This window comes from Gallinula chloropus (genome assembly GCF_964237585.1).
Source record: "Gallinula chloropus genome assembly, chromosome: 6".
Classification (NCBI taxonomy): Eukaryota; Metazoa; Chordata; class Aves; order Gruiformes; family Rallidae; genus Gallinula; species Gallinula chloropus.
The window spans coordinates 26,091,272-26,104,876 of NC_140091.1; the positions used below are offsets into that span (position 1 = coordinate 26,091,272).

Genomic DNA, 13,605 nt, shown 5'->3' on the forward strand with positions numbered 1-13,605 from the left:
CCATGTTTGGCACATCATCTCCTTAATGTCTGTGTTATCAGTGGCAGGTGTTGGGTGTTTAGGATCTTGGGTTCTCCTTCTGCAATTCTTCAATCAAACATTGCAGAGGTTTAGGTAATGTTTTCTGGTTGCTCTGCTGCTCAATAGTGGCTTGTAATGATAATAATCTGTTTTGATGGCTTGCTTCTGTATCCTAGCTCTGCTTCTGCTAACTACCAACCTTAAAGACAGTAGTAGCAAACAGACTGAGCAGTTAATTCTGCTTGTCTACAGAGCACATGCTGCTGTTGTCCCTTTCTGCCGTGGTCTGGTCAGTTAAATCCAGCTCCTGCTATTTCTACCTGAAATTGCCATGGCTCATCTTGTCAGAGATAGGAGACAGGACCATGACCCTTTAATTCCTTAGGGCTACTATGGTGTGGTAAGGATTTGAGGTGATTTTCTTGGGCAAGATTAGCTTCTTTAGAAGTATCTTTAGTCTGTCCTGCATATGGGTTATGGGCTGTACCCAAAATAGAGCTGGAGCCCACCAGTCAGGCCAGCATTGGCAGAAAGAGCACTGTTGGATTGTAGAGCCTGCTCTTCACCTCTTTGGTCTTATCTAGCATTTAGAATCTATTGGTATTTGATGCTTTTTATTATGTCTCCTCAGAACCTGCAAGTATTGAACTCTACCCAATGTCTACATGGAACAGAATAATATCTGTTCCTTTTTTTTTTTTTAAACACATGAGCGGGCACAGGCACAGTGACTCATTCTGACACAACTGAGGTTTTTCAGAAGGGGTAAGGAAGAAGAAGAGCTGAAACCTGCCTCATCTTCTCATTGGTTTGTGTGGAAGATCAAAGGACTATAATGACACGTTTTGAGAATTCTATGTGAACCCTAGCATCCCAAAACATCAAGGGTAGCCTCAAACGCCCATCCTCCAACCAGGCTGGTTTTCCAGAGCAAATAGGTGCAGTGACCCGTGTCAACCTGTGCTATGGGAGGTCCCTGTGGTAACTGCTTTGGCTGCAGGGACTGTGTCCAAGCAGGATAATTATGCCTTCGGTTTGAATTATTTTTGGTTTATATCAGAAGGTGTGTTTGATTTTTCTCTACCCATCTTGTACCCTTGTTGAGTTGTTGTCCTTGCAAAGGCAACCTAGAACTTTGGCACTTACAGCCTCCTGGGCTGGGAGAGTAGCAGTGTTGGGACACATCTTCTCACACCACAGCTTGTTGCTTAGCTCCTGTGTTCAACCCCATCTCATCTGAACACCACCGCCACAGAAAAATACGTGGGTGGTGCAGGGAAAAGAGTTTGTACAATAAGTAGTTCTGGGAATAGCCTGGAAGGCCTTGATCTCTGGCTGATGGATTTTCCTAACAACTTTATGTGCAGGATTTCCTTTGATTCAGTTGTTACCTATCACATCCAAAAGTTTGAATTAGATTGAAATTATTTAATTCTTCTGACTCAAGGTTTTCCTTTGAAGGGACACCATTCCCAGTGGTGTTTCCACTTAGCTGGAAGAATTGAGGGACTAGGGAAAATAACTCATGACTAATTTCACCTGTTGGCTCTTGTCCTATCACACATTCCTTTCTTCTCTTGAGCACTGGGTCTGAAGGGGGACTTCTCTGGGCTTAGAACAGAGTGCTCTGCAATTTCCATGGGAGGTGGTGAGTTACCTGTGTCTGCTCTCCAGTGTGCCCCCCAACCTACCATCTGACCAACAAACCAAACCACAGGCACTTGTTTCCTCATGGTTTAGCTTTGTGTTTGCAGCATCCTTGACCACTTGAAATGGGGCAATCTAGCAGGCCTGTTGGTTTCAGGCCAACAGGCCTGAATGATTTGATTTTGCCTGCAAGGGCAGGTGTGGCTTTAGCAGGCTGTATGTCCTACAGTGGACAAGCCACGTTCCCAACTTGGGCTAATTAGCACAGTTCTGAGTTCGCAGTTGTACGGTTAGAGTCTCAATATTTGTCATCATGTAAAAGAATCTCTGGTGATTTTTCAGGCTCTGGCACACTGAGAGATCAGATCTGTCACTGTCAGCAAGTGGTTTAGCCACCGAGGAGTCAGAAGATGGGCATCACTGCTGTTCCACTCTCCCTTCAGCCTTAGATCATGCCCCTGCTGAGAGCAAAGCCACAGGAACGTGAATGTTGACTTTAAAGACTCCGTTGTTTTCTTGAAGGAAAAATGAAAAAGTAAAAGTAAAAAGTTTTGGGAGTCTTTACCAATGTAGCCCAGCAGTCCTGCCGATTTTAGTCCAAAAAAAGACAGCAGAAGTGTGTCCAAACTGGAAAAAGCTTCCTGTGATTCATTGGAAGAGAAGGACATTGCAGAGTCAGGTGAATTGGTTGTGCAGGAGGTTTGGTCTGCTTCTGAGCCTTCACAAGTAGCTGCTCTGAAGCACAGCATTCCTGTCTAGACAGGCAATCATTTCACTTATAGCTGTGACTGGAACAAATAAATCCTGGAACTTCTACTAAAAAGGGGAAGGGGAAAAAAAAAGAAGTTGATTGCCTTGAAATCTTAATTCCAGGATACATTTCTCATTCTTTTCTCTAGACAAAGGTCAAAGAGGTTCAGGTGCCTTGTTTGGTCGATGTCTGGTTGCCCATCACAATGGCTTACAAAATCCCAGAATAAAATGAAAAAACCCTCAGAATTTCCAAATCTAAACAAAACTCTGAAATGTTCTAGCTGGACTGAAATGTGTCGGGAAAGAGAGTGTGTTTAGAAACATTGAGATCTTTATTTGAATCTGGGGAGATATCAGTTTGATTTAACTATTTAACTACAAACTAGCTCTTTTCTAATTCACTTTTGAGTGCAGTTTTTTCAAAGAGCCTATTAGCCCATGAGACTTGCTGGTCCTGAGCATGCAGCTGCCAGCTCAACTCATGATATAGTCCACCTTGAGGGACTGTACCTCTGAGCTGGGTATAATGCTGCTGACTAATGCAGAACTCACACACAGCTTGGTTTAATTAGAAATCTATTTAACATTACAAGAAATGCAGGCCTCCAAAGAGCCGAGCAACTTTTTTTAGCCTGTAAGGGAAGTGTAGGTCTGTGTTATCTGATATTGCCTGGAAATGAAACAGCTGCAACTCAGCTTAACAAAGTGAAAGATTCAATTAGAAACAAGTGACCTGACCAAAAATTTGCCTCATCATTTTCCTCACAGAGAATTGAAATTTTGTAATTTAAAAAAAAAAAAAATGACAACTTGGTTTTGTGGAAACATCAGTTTCTGTGTGAAAGTGTCCTGTCCAAACACAAGAAGAAACACAGCTTTTCTTCTTTAAAGGAGAAAGCTGACTAAACCAAAAACTGCAAATGCTCAGCAGACACCAAACCACTCCAATGAATGCATCGCCTCCTGATCATTATCTGCCACTTGTATGCTTTCTGTGTCTATTTCTTGGATTGCACAGGCTGAAATCACAGAATTGCAGGGGTTAGAAGGGACATCAAGAGACCGAGTCCAATCCCCCTGCCAAAGCAGGTTAAATTGTGACCCTACTCAAGATAATGCCAAAACTTCCTCTGATTTCCTTTCGGAAAAGAGATATTACAGTTCTCTGTTTTGGTAGTGGCAGGTGTAATGAAATACATCTTAGCTGTCCTAAAACTACCCCACAGTGCTTTTAAGTTTCTGTGTAACTCTAGTTTCAATCCTCCTACGTTTCGCTGGTTCTGAGAGAGAAAGTCAAGCTGCTTAGGGAGTCCTAAAAATGAATCTGAGGCTTCTTCCATATTTTAGACTGTAAATTCTAATGCTCCTATTGAAGCTGTGTCAAAGAGCCACATATCTCACTGGGGCCTGCCCTAGTAGTAGAAGAATTTCTGTTGTGTTGTAGCATCACTGGTCGGTGTTCTGGAGATCTGGTGGCTTGGAGTTGGCATGTGTCTGCGCCAATTTGATTTGAGGATTGCTGTGAAAAGACATCTCTGTTTTCCCTCCTTGTCCACTTATTAGCAGTGGGTGAATGTCATTAATTATTGTGGTGAGCAGAGTGAATTGGAAGTGGCCCTGAACAGGCTGGCCCTGTTCTTCTGGGGCAACAGGAGGCAGCGGACACAAAGTCAGATGGCTCCCCAACTGTGAAAACAAAGTTTAACCTGCATGTAGACCTGTCAGTGGGAACTCGATATCCCCTATGAATGGAAGACCTAGGTGAGACTTCTAGTATTTCACTCGCGTGCTTTACGCACCTACAGTATTCTGGCATCTTTCTCCCACGCATAAGAAACCATGCTGTGGTTTGAGATTTTGCCCAAACTCCTGCAGCTGTAAAAGCCAGTTTGCTTGTGCATCAGTCTCACAGCAGCCCCTGGGACCTGGGCTGCAGTAAACAGTGAGGTGCTCCACCTTCCTTTGAAGACTTCCTTCTGCTGTTCAGTGACTCATATTAATCCCTCTGTCTCCAGAGCGAACATCTCCATGTTGTGAACACAAATAGTAAAGGCTTGTCAAATGTTTTGGACTCTTTAGACCTTGAGTAACAGAGACAGGAAATCTTGCCTTCCCAGGATTACAGTTGAGGTTGGGGTTGTCTGAGGGACAGCCCAGCCACTGAAGAGTGGGCAGCAAGGCATATGAGTTGTTAGCCCCGCTTCTCAATTGAAGTTTTCTCCAAGTTCCTATTGCTTGGACAGATGTTCCCAGGGTGATCTACTGTTTGACAGTGAATAATTTATGTCACATCCCACCAGGTGGGCAAACTGGAGAGATTCAGACCTTTTTGTCCCATCCCAGCAGATGGATACATGTAGCATTAACCTTTTCTACCTGCCCCAGGGGCCACATTAACCTTCTCTTAGCTAACCTCTTTTAACAACCACATCGGTGAGATTAGCTTCTATATTCCTTTGTGCAGTACTCAGGAGTAACAGTAGTTACCCAGAACATCCAAGCAAAGCACAACTTTACTTACACGCCAGTAGAATTATAAAGCTTGCAAACAAAACCACACCACACTCTATATTTGGAGCAACACATTACAATTAGTAGAACTTAGCTGAACTGGAAGTACTGTTACAGTTATGTGCCAGGAATTAGGTTAGAAGTTGAGAGATGCAGAGATTGAGAGAAAGAGAGAAAAGCTGAGAAGATATCACCACAGCAGGGTTCTGGTGTAGATTGCCATAAAGTTGTAGTCCTTGGATGGTGGGCATGCCAGATATCTTGAATCTGCATCTTTTATGGTCCCTGGCCAACCCCTTCTGGGGAGGCCTGGCCTATCTTGCACAGACTCGGTGTTGAGCTGCAGTGTGTTCTGGAAATGAGTTGGTGGGGAATGAGGGTCCCAAGTGGTCATTTGACCCTCCCCAACTGGGCTGATGGAGCAATGACCGTCTTCTGAGGCCTCACACAGGACTTTAGCAAGAAGGCGCTCTGCCTCTGCAGGGCCCCGCTGGCCTGTCTCTGTGCCTTATTCTGACAAGGACAGGATCTCAACTTTCAGGGTGGCCATGGACTGAGGGGCTGCCCTTGCAGGGACAGTGTCCCCATGGCTTATCAAACAAGGGCCCACCTGAGCATAATGTTCAGTTTGGCAGAGCGGCTGCTTTGAGATCAAGTCTTCCAACTTTTGGAGGACAGAGGCCCTAGTCCAATGCCCTGCAGATGCTTGCAGGATGGACCTCCCTGTGAGGCGAGAACTGGTCCACAAAACATCCCCCTGCCTCTGCAGGTTCTGTTACCTCACAAGACAGATTGTGTGAGACAAACCACTCATTCCAGTTCCTACAAAATGGGATTTGGAGCAACACAACTTACATCCTGAAAAATATTTGGGCTTCAGTCACAGAAAATTAGCTTTTTGGTGCTCCATGTTCTCACAGCTGTTCATGTCCCAGTGATCATGTTAATCTTTTGCAGGCAACTCATTTCCCATCATGTGAGTATAATGAGCTACCTAAGAGCTCATGCTGTATTTCTGTGTGGTCTCTTGTGCCATATTTCTGTGTGGTCTCTTGTGCTGTATCTTTGTGTGGTCTCTTGTGCTTACGCTCCCATCGCTCTTTTTGTCTTCTCTTTTTCAGATCTGATGGCCTCTCTCTGAAACAGAATACTCAACACCCAATGGTCCATACTCTCCTCCCAGGTAAGATTCCAGATGGTGTTAACTCTTCAGTATGGACAGTGAAAACTGATGTTCAGATATTGGTCAGAGCTTTCAAAAACCCCAGAGGTGTTTTCTAGTGGAAGTAGCTGTTCTTAGGAAAACAGGTTTGTGTATGTGTGTGAGACACCTCCCTTCTTTGGGAGGCAGGTGTATTTTCTTGCCATAATGGAGTCATGAGGAAGTGAAAATTCAAGCTGGGTGAAGAACCATGTTTAATAAGGGAAGGACCAAATGTATTTATCAAATGCAGAAAAATAAGAAAACATGCTGTGAGGAGGAAGAGGGCTCTTTTGCAAACCCCCTTGCTGTGATGTGTCAAAGCAAATCCCACCTGCCCCCTGAGAGCAGCTGATGGGGAGTGCTTTCAGGAGAGCGTGGCATTTGTGGTTTACTTTAAGCAATCTCTGGTTTATGCTTGTTGCATCGTGTTTATGGGCATAACTTTACAGATCTTGGGGCTCCGTGTTATGTTGTCCAGTGCTTTTTCAAACCTGATGGTAATTTTTGGCCTTTGTAGTTTTCCATGGGAGCTTCCACAGTCTGTGTAACTGTATATGCAGTAAGACAAAACATTTATCTCGTTTCTTAGAAATTTGCTACCTGAAAATGTCATTGACTGGCCCTAGACTTTGTACACTGAGAAATAATCCTTTTCTACTTACTATTTATAGCTGTGTGTTTGCCTACTGCCTGCTTCTCCTCTAGTAAAGTTTCCAAAGTGCGAAATCCTTCTTTGCCTAATGTCTACTCAGCTTTGCTTTTTCACCTAGTCCTTCCCTTTGCCTAACTCTGGTGTGTCTTCACTAAAAATTTAGTGAATTATCCTAATGCTTTGTCATCTCTCATGAGTGCTGAGTTCGTGTCTTCAGAGTGCTCTGTGCAAGGACATTGGGTTCCCATTCTCAGTTAATTTTAGTAATTATTAGCATGTGTATCTACTGGCACATTTTTCCTTTCCCAGTTGTATTCCATAGCACTTACTGATTTTGAATTTCATCTGCTGGACTTCTGTTTGTGTGCCCTGGGCCACAGGAGCCCTCTGTGGCTCTTCACATGTACTACTGTGAAAAGGTGAAACTATTTAAAAGTATGTATGGGAAGACCAACATTTGTAAACTTCAATCCCTGAGGTTTTATCTCATTGGAACTGTCCAACACGAAATCCCAAACTAAGGTTTAGGTATGGGCAGGTTTGTCCCAAGCATTCACAAATACCTCTGCTCACTTGATAATTGTAAAGTGTCATGAGCGTTCTTCCTATTTCAGAAGCACCCATAAATCCCCAATTATCAGTAGACAATGAGCAACTACTAGACTTTTCTCTGGTCCTCCATATTTTCCTGGGAAATGATGTGAAATGAGAATACTTTCTATTTAAATACTCTTTGCAGTTACTTGTCAGTCTGACCAACTTACACTAGCCACAACTGCTCAGTTTGCCTCCTGTTTGGAGCTGCAGGAATGTTCCTGGGTGATCGATCAGGTGGTTCCCTCTGCAGCTTCTGCACTGACCAGGTTTCTCCCTCTGCCCCTGGAACCACCATTTGAATTTGGCCAAGAAACCACGTACTTTTCAGAAATACGTGCTTTTGTAATTAAAGCAAGAATGAATCCAAAGGCAACCAGATTATGAGGATCTGTCTGCATCTTCTGAGGAGGAATGTGTTCCTGTTTGGCAGCCAAGTGTTTTGAATGTGTCTGTGTCTGTCTGAAGAGAGTCTGTCTCCATGTCTGGCTTGTGCATTTCCCATGTCATTTCCCTTCTGCAAGCAAGCAATTTCACTGTTTACAGAACTGAGGGGCGAGAAGTTGCCTTGAACTCTCTATGCTGCTGGATTCTAAGAAAAGTAAAAAATTTTTTTAAAAAGGCAAGTCATATAGAGTAAGTAGGATAAAATGTCCATTCGAGGGGCCAGTGCATTGATGTGGAAGGGCTGGCAGCTCTGGGAGAGGGAGCTGGCGCCATGTGGGAAAGGCTGGAGCAAGCCAGGTCTCAAGAGAAAACTGTCTGGGAGGTGCAGTGGTGGAAGCATTGTGTAACTTTTGGGATATGCAGGCAATGGAATGACAGCATTTTCTGATCTCTCTCTGAGCTTCCCCTGCCTCCTGAGCAGCTGCCTCATTTCAGACATCAGAGACGACCAACCTGCATTTTTCCTGAGTTGTGTTATCAATTAAGAACCCAGAAATAGTTGCAGAAAGCATCAAGTGATTCCTTCTAGTACCTCTTTTTTTTTTTTTTCTAATTTGTCAACAAAACAGTTCCATTGAGTCTGCCTAATGTAGACCCTGCAGAGAGGAATGGGACTGGATTGGGTTTCCATGTTTAGTCTGTCTCTAACTTCAGATCAAAGATGTTTAATTTTGAAGTAAGACCTCTTAGCTAATAACTTCATTCTAAGATCTGGAGCCTGAGCTCCCGTCACACTTCTTATTATCACTAGAAATAAAGAACTGTGCTCTAGGAACTCAGCTTGATGATTTTTTTCTGAAGTGGAATAGGAACTTGCGCTTCCTGGGAGTCTCAAATAGATCCTTTCGTTAATGAAATTAAATGGGTCTGTTCCATGTGAGAGGCAAAAGCTGAGTAGCACCACAACAGTGTTCAAGCAAACACCAGCAGATAAGTATGTGTAGGGAGGAAGATAATTTTTTCTCCAGATCTATAGTAGGCAGGGAAAAAAAGCATGAGATGTTGTATTGGAGGAACGTTCAAACTGGGCCCAAGAGATGGCATTTAATGGATTTAATGGTGAGGATGGCAAGCCACTGCCATCAGTCATCCACAGCAGCTGCTGCATCTTCATTGTCAGAGCTCTCCCAGACAAGGCAAGTGCAGTGGTTGTCGTGAGTGAAGCACGAGGGCTGGTGCCAGGGCTTTCCCAGGTGAGTCCACCTGAGAGCCGGGCTATTGAAACACCCCTCGTAGACAGGGCAGATGTTTTTATTAACAAATGTTGTTTGTGAAAACGCAGCTGCTACGTCATCCCTTTCATTCTGCCAAAGGCAGAGCGCTGTACTGATTTCACTTCATGAGGAAGTGGAGTTGCTTGGCTTCTCCTACGCAAGAATTCCTCCTTCATCACAAACCCCATGGTATTCTTCATATCCTTATATACCTAAGACATTGTAGCTACAGAACCCATCCCCTCTGGCTGCTGGGCTAAGCCAATACACACGTGCATGTATGTGCTCACCAGCTGTACTTGTACTGGATGTCTTGCAAAGATACCAAGCAATGAGGCAGTGCAGGAGGCAGCAGTGAAAGGTCCTGGTATGAATGAGAGCATCAGAATAGCTCGTGTGACCTTTAGTAGACTATCCTGCTTTTTTTTGTGCCTTTGTACTGCAGTCAAATATTTCATCATGTGGGAGAAGCGAGAGCGTGGAAGGGAAAGGTGTGATGGAAACGTCCTGTGTATGGAAAGTGGAACTGGACCCAAAGTGTTTTGAGATACCGGAGGCAGGTGCTCAGCCTCTGGCAAAAGAAAATCGTTTCTCTGCAATACCTGTGAGGCTGTGTGTGGTACTGCCTGTGTACATAGGACACGTGATGAAATGAGCAGAAAAGCCCCTGCCTGTCAGAGTTTAGAATTCCTTTAGACTTTGGCAGCAGGTCCGAGAGAAACATCTGAAAGGCAGTAGGAAAGACACACTTCCATCTTTACATCTAATCATCCACTATCTCCTGGAACCAAAACTGCAACACAGACCACAAGTATGGCCATGAATCACCATGACTCCTGAGCCGATTTCTTGTTCTCAGTATTTCTGCTTTTAACGCTTGTACCATGTAATAAATTATTCCAGACTTTTGCTCTTTAAACATTTAATGGTACCACATCATGAGAGCTGGGTAATGCTCCAGCTGTTAAACATGGAATAAAACTCAGGGATGGACAAGCCTTTGGATATCAGTGTGCGAGCTGAGCTTGCTGATTGATGGTATTTGAACCAACTATCACATCTAGTAACAAAGCAGCCAATGCATCTCAACCCTAAGGATAAAGCACCTGGGGACCACCAGGGGTTCAATAGCACAGGTGAGACTGTATTTGACACGCAAAATTAGGGTCTACAACTTTGAATGTTTTCAAATTCTGCACTGGCATTTTTAAGCAAGCTAGAGCCTTGTGTGTGAATGCCACATGGTTGAGTCATGGTTTGGAGGTCAGAGGATGTATGGACACAGTCCCTAACCCAGTAAGCACTAAGCTATTTAGGAATGCCTCTGAGGCAGGCTTGCTCTTTAGGAGTTTAGAGACATGGCCAAAGCGGTTCAGATATCAAAGTGGTAGTAAAGGCCATCTATCAGTGTGCTCAGCTGAAGTAGCTAAGAGCCTGTGTGTGGTTTTTCCTGGGTTTATTTACATGAGGCTTTTTATTAGCTGGATAATGAACTGCTTTGCTGCTCTCACAGGGTCTTCTGACATTTATGAGAAAATATGGGGTTTTTTTCAGCTTTGAGCATGGAATTTGTTAATGAAATGAATAGCAGAGGTTTCCTGTGCCCTGCTGCTCTCGCTGCCAGCGAGGCTTTCCAGGCCAGTAACTGAACAGTGCTTGAGGGGTCAGCCCTCAATGTCCATGCATGGCTTTTTCTTCCTCCTCTTCAGATGACATGTACGTATAGGATGGGAGGAAATGAGCATGAGAGGAGGCAGGAAGCTATTACGCAGTCTTATGACCTGACTCTCAGTCCTCTAAACTTCTCTTAAAGGCTCCCAACCCCAAATGCTCTGTTCTTTAGTATGAGGACAGGAGAGGGGCTTTGGGTGGAGTGCAGTGGGTGCTGGGGAGGGAAGCTGCCCCAAATAGGAGAGCACTGGACTAGCCAGGAGGAAAGGAGCATTAGTTCTGGGGCATGGACAGAGGGGATGGGCACAGCATAGAGCCCTCCCAGCATGCTCTGCACACCAAACTTACAGCTCCCTCTTCACACCTGGCCCTTTGCATGGCAATTCTGGGAACAGGGGCTCCACGCTCAGTTCTACACTGGACGATGGAGCATTTCCTTTTACCAGTTTTGCATATGACATAATTGGGTTTTTTTCCTATTCCTCTCCTGTTCCACTTGTAGGAGAACAAAGGTTCCCAGTCTGCCTTCTCTCTCATCCATTTATTGTTCTGTCTCTCTTTGCCATCTCATGCAAATGGTCCAGCTTTATTCAGGCTCTAGGACCTTCTGTTAATTGATTGTTCTAGCTGCCTATTTTTGATTTCTGTCTATTCTAATAATAATCCTGCTGCCAGCAGTATGCTCATGTCTTCAATCATTATAGTAATGACATTACTTTCTAATCTACAGCATCAAACTTCCTATGGATCCGTCCTCCTTCTGAACTTTTGGTGGGGGAAGGTGTGTGCTCAGGGATGGTCTATAGCTGCAGGCAGATCAGACCCCCTTGGGAGGGGAAGGCTGTTTGTCCTGTCCTAGTTGTAGCAGCTTTTGGACAGGCAGAAGCTCTGCCATGGGGAAGGATGAAGGGGACTTGAGGCGAAGTGGTGGGTTTCCCCACGTGCAGCATTGAAAGAAGTGATGATCGCTGCTTTTGGAGGTGCAGATCACCCTCCAGTGACCCTCTGCCAAGGCAGAAAAGCAAGTGGTGCTGCTCTGTAGTGCCTGAGCTTGCTATATCTTTAAGAATCTCTTAACTCTCTTTACCCTGCCATCACTTCAACGTATTTTTAGCAGCATGAGCTATCTTTGAGAACCATTAAGTGTTACTGCGTAGGGATGGGCTGCAGGGCACGGGGGCTGCCTCCCATGGCGGAGCGAAGCCCGTTTGTTTTCCTCAGCGTAACCCTACTGATTTCAGAACGGGTTGCGACACACTCATGTTAAGATCGGGAATCCTCTTTCGCGTCCTGACGCCTACCCACCCCGTCCTGCGGTTCTGCTGCTGCTTACTTATCCTGCTTGACTTTCCTTCCGGTATCGCTCGCATTTGTCTGTGTACGGAGGAGCGCTCCGGCAGCAGCTTCTCCTATTTGACACTGACATAGAAATAACCTGTTTCAGTTTCTCCAGTGCCAGTAACGATAATTACATAATAGGCCTGTTTCAGGTTTCTGCGTCTCAGTTTCTATTTTCGGTCTGTTTATGGGCTCGGTGTATCTCGTCATGGCTTTTTTTTTCAACGACTGCAGAAATGAGGGCGGCAAGTGTGAAGTGTCCATGCTGGTACCCATCCCCAAGTCCGTCGTGGTGTAGAGCCAGATGGCAGCCGAGCACCACGCGGCCGCTCGCTTGCTCTCCCTTCTCGGGTTGGTTGGGGAGTGGAATTAGAGCAAAAAGATAACACACATGTGTGGGGCAGCAAAGCAAAAGAGAAAACTAACAGCAGCAGTACTTATAAAAGAATAATATACTAAGCTTGTGGTGTGCTATGCAATTAGCCCGATGCCCAGCTCATTCCCACAGCAGGAGACCCTCCTCCCTGGCCAGCTCCCTTTATATGCTGAGCATGATGACTTATGGTACGGAATATCCCTTTGGCCAGTTTGGGTCAGCTGTCCTGCCTGCCTTCCCTGCCAGCTGCTTGTGAAAATTAACTCTGTCCCAAGCAAAACCTAGGACACAGTCTTAGAAAATGTTTTTTTAGTTAATATTGAAGAGCAATTTGTCTTGGTCTTCCAGTACTTGAACTCTGGAGAGTCCTATGACTTATGGAACTCTGTGAGCATGTGCCAGCAGATGCTGTCCGTACTGGCCTGCTGTTAAAGCACTCGCTTCCTTTGTCAAGGGCGCTGCTCTGAGCCCTGGAGTGCTGTGCCTGTGGAGGGGTGTGTGCAAGACTCTGCATATCGCAGCCATGCAGAGCCTGGGCTGATCTCTGATGCTCTCTGCTGAGATCTATGACGCAAGCTTAAAAATGCAGCTTCCCAAATTTGTAAATACCAAGGGAGTGGTTCATTGGTTTGGCCTTTCAGGTGAAGCAGTGAGAGTGGGGTGACCTGTGCACCCGCCACAATAGGAGCAGGTGTTGAGTCTGTTTTGCGGGACCACCAAACACAGAGCGATGTGAGCTGTGGGGGGGGCACTGCTTCCCACCGCTGCCTCATGCAGTGATGCCCTGTATTGAGCAGCCAGACTCCAAACTTTTCCCTCAGCCCCACCGCTTGTGTTTGCTTAGGCAGGTGTTCCTCTCTTGTTCAGTCTTTCCCCACAAGCTGCCAGGCACTTCTCCAACTCGTGATTAGTGGTGTTGTGGCTAGAAGCTGAGATAATGGGTAAAGCCTTAAAGATAAGGAGCTGCTTGGTTTGGGAAAGGAATTTGTTGTTTAGCAAGATCTACAGTAGCCTGTGCATGGGAGGTAGTTTTTGATGTAGAACTGGATAACTTTTGAGCTGTTTTGGAAGCAGGAAGCCGTGACACTAGTTTGGTGCTACTGCTGTGCTGACCTGCGCAACGTTAAGCGCCACATTAGCGGCGAGTGTTTTGTGCTGGCTGAAAATACGGCTTGCA

General features: G+C 45.2%; 1 long non-coding RNA gene across 3 annotated transcripts in view; it reads left to right on the plus strand.

The window, feature by feature from the left end:
• Positions 1 to 13,605, plus strand: part of LOC311193175 — a 156,421-nt gene that overhangs the window by 60,981 nt on the left and 81,835 nt on the right. For all 3 annotated transcript variants that reach the window (XR_014617374.1, XR_014617375.1, XR_014617376.1), the window contains exon 3: positions 6,054 to 6,115. This is a non-coding gene — a long non-coding RNA (uncharacterized lncRNA). The remainder of the gene's footprint in view (positions 1 to 6,053; positions 6,116 to 13,605) is intronic.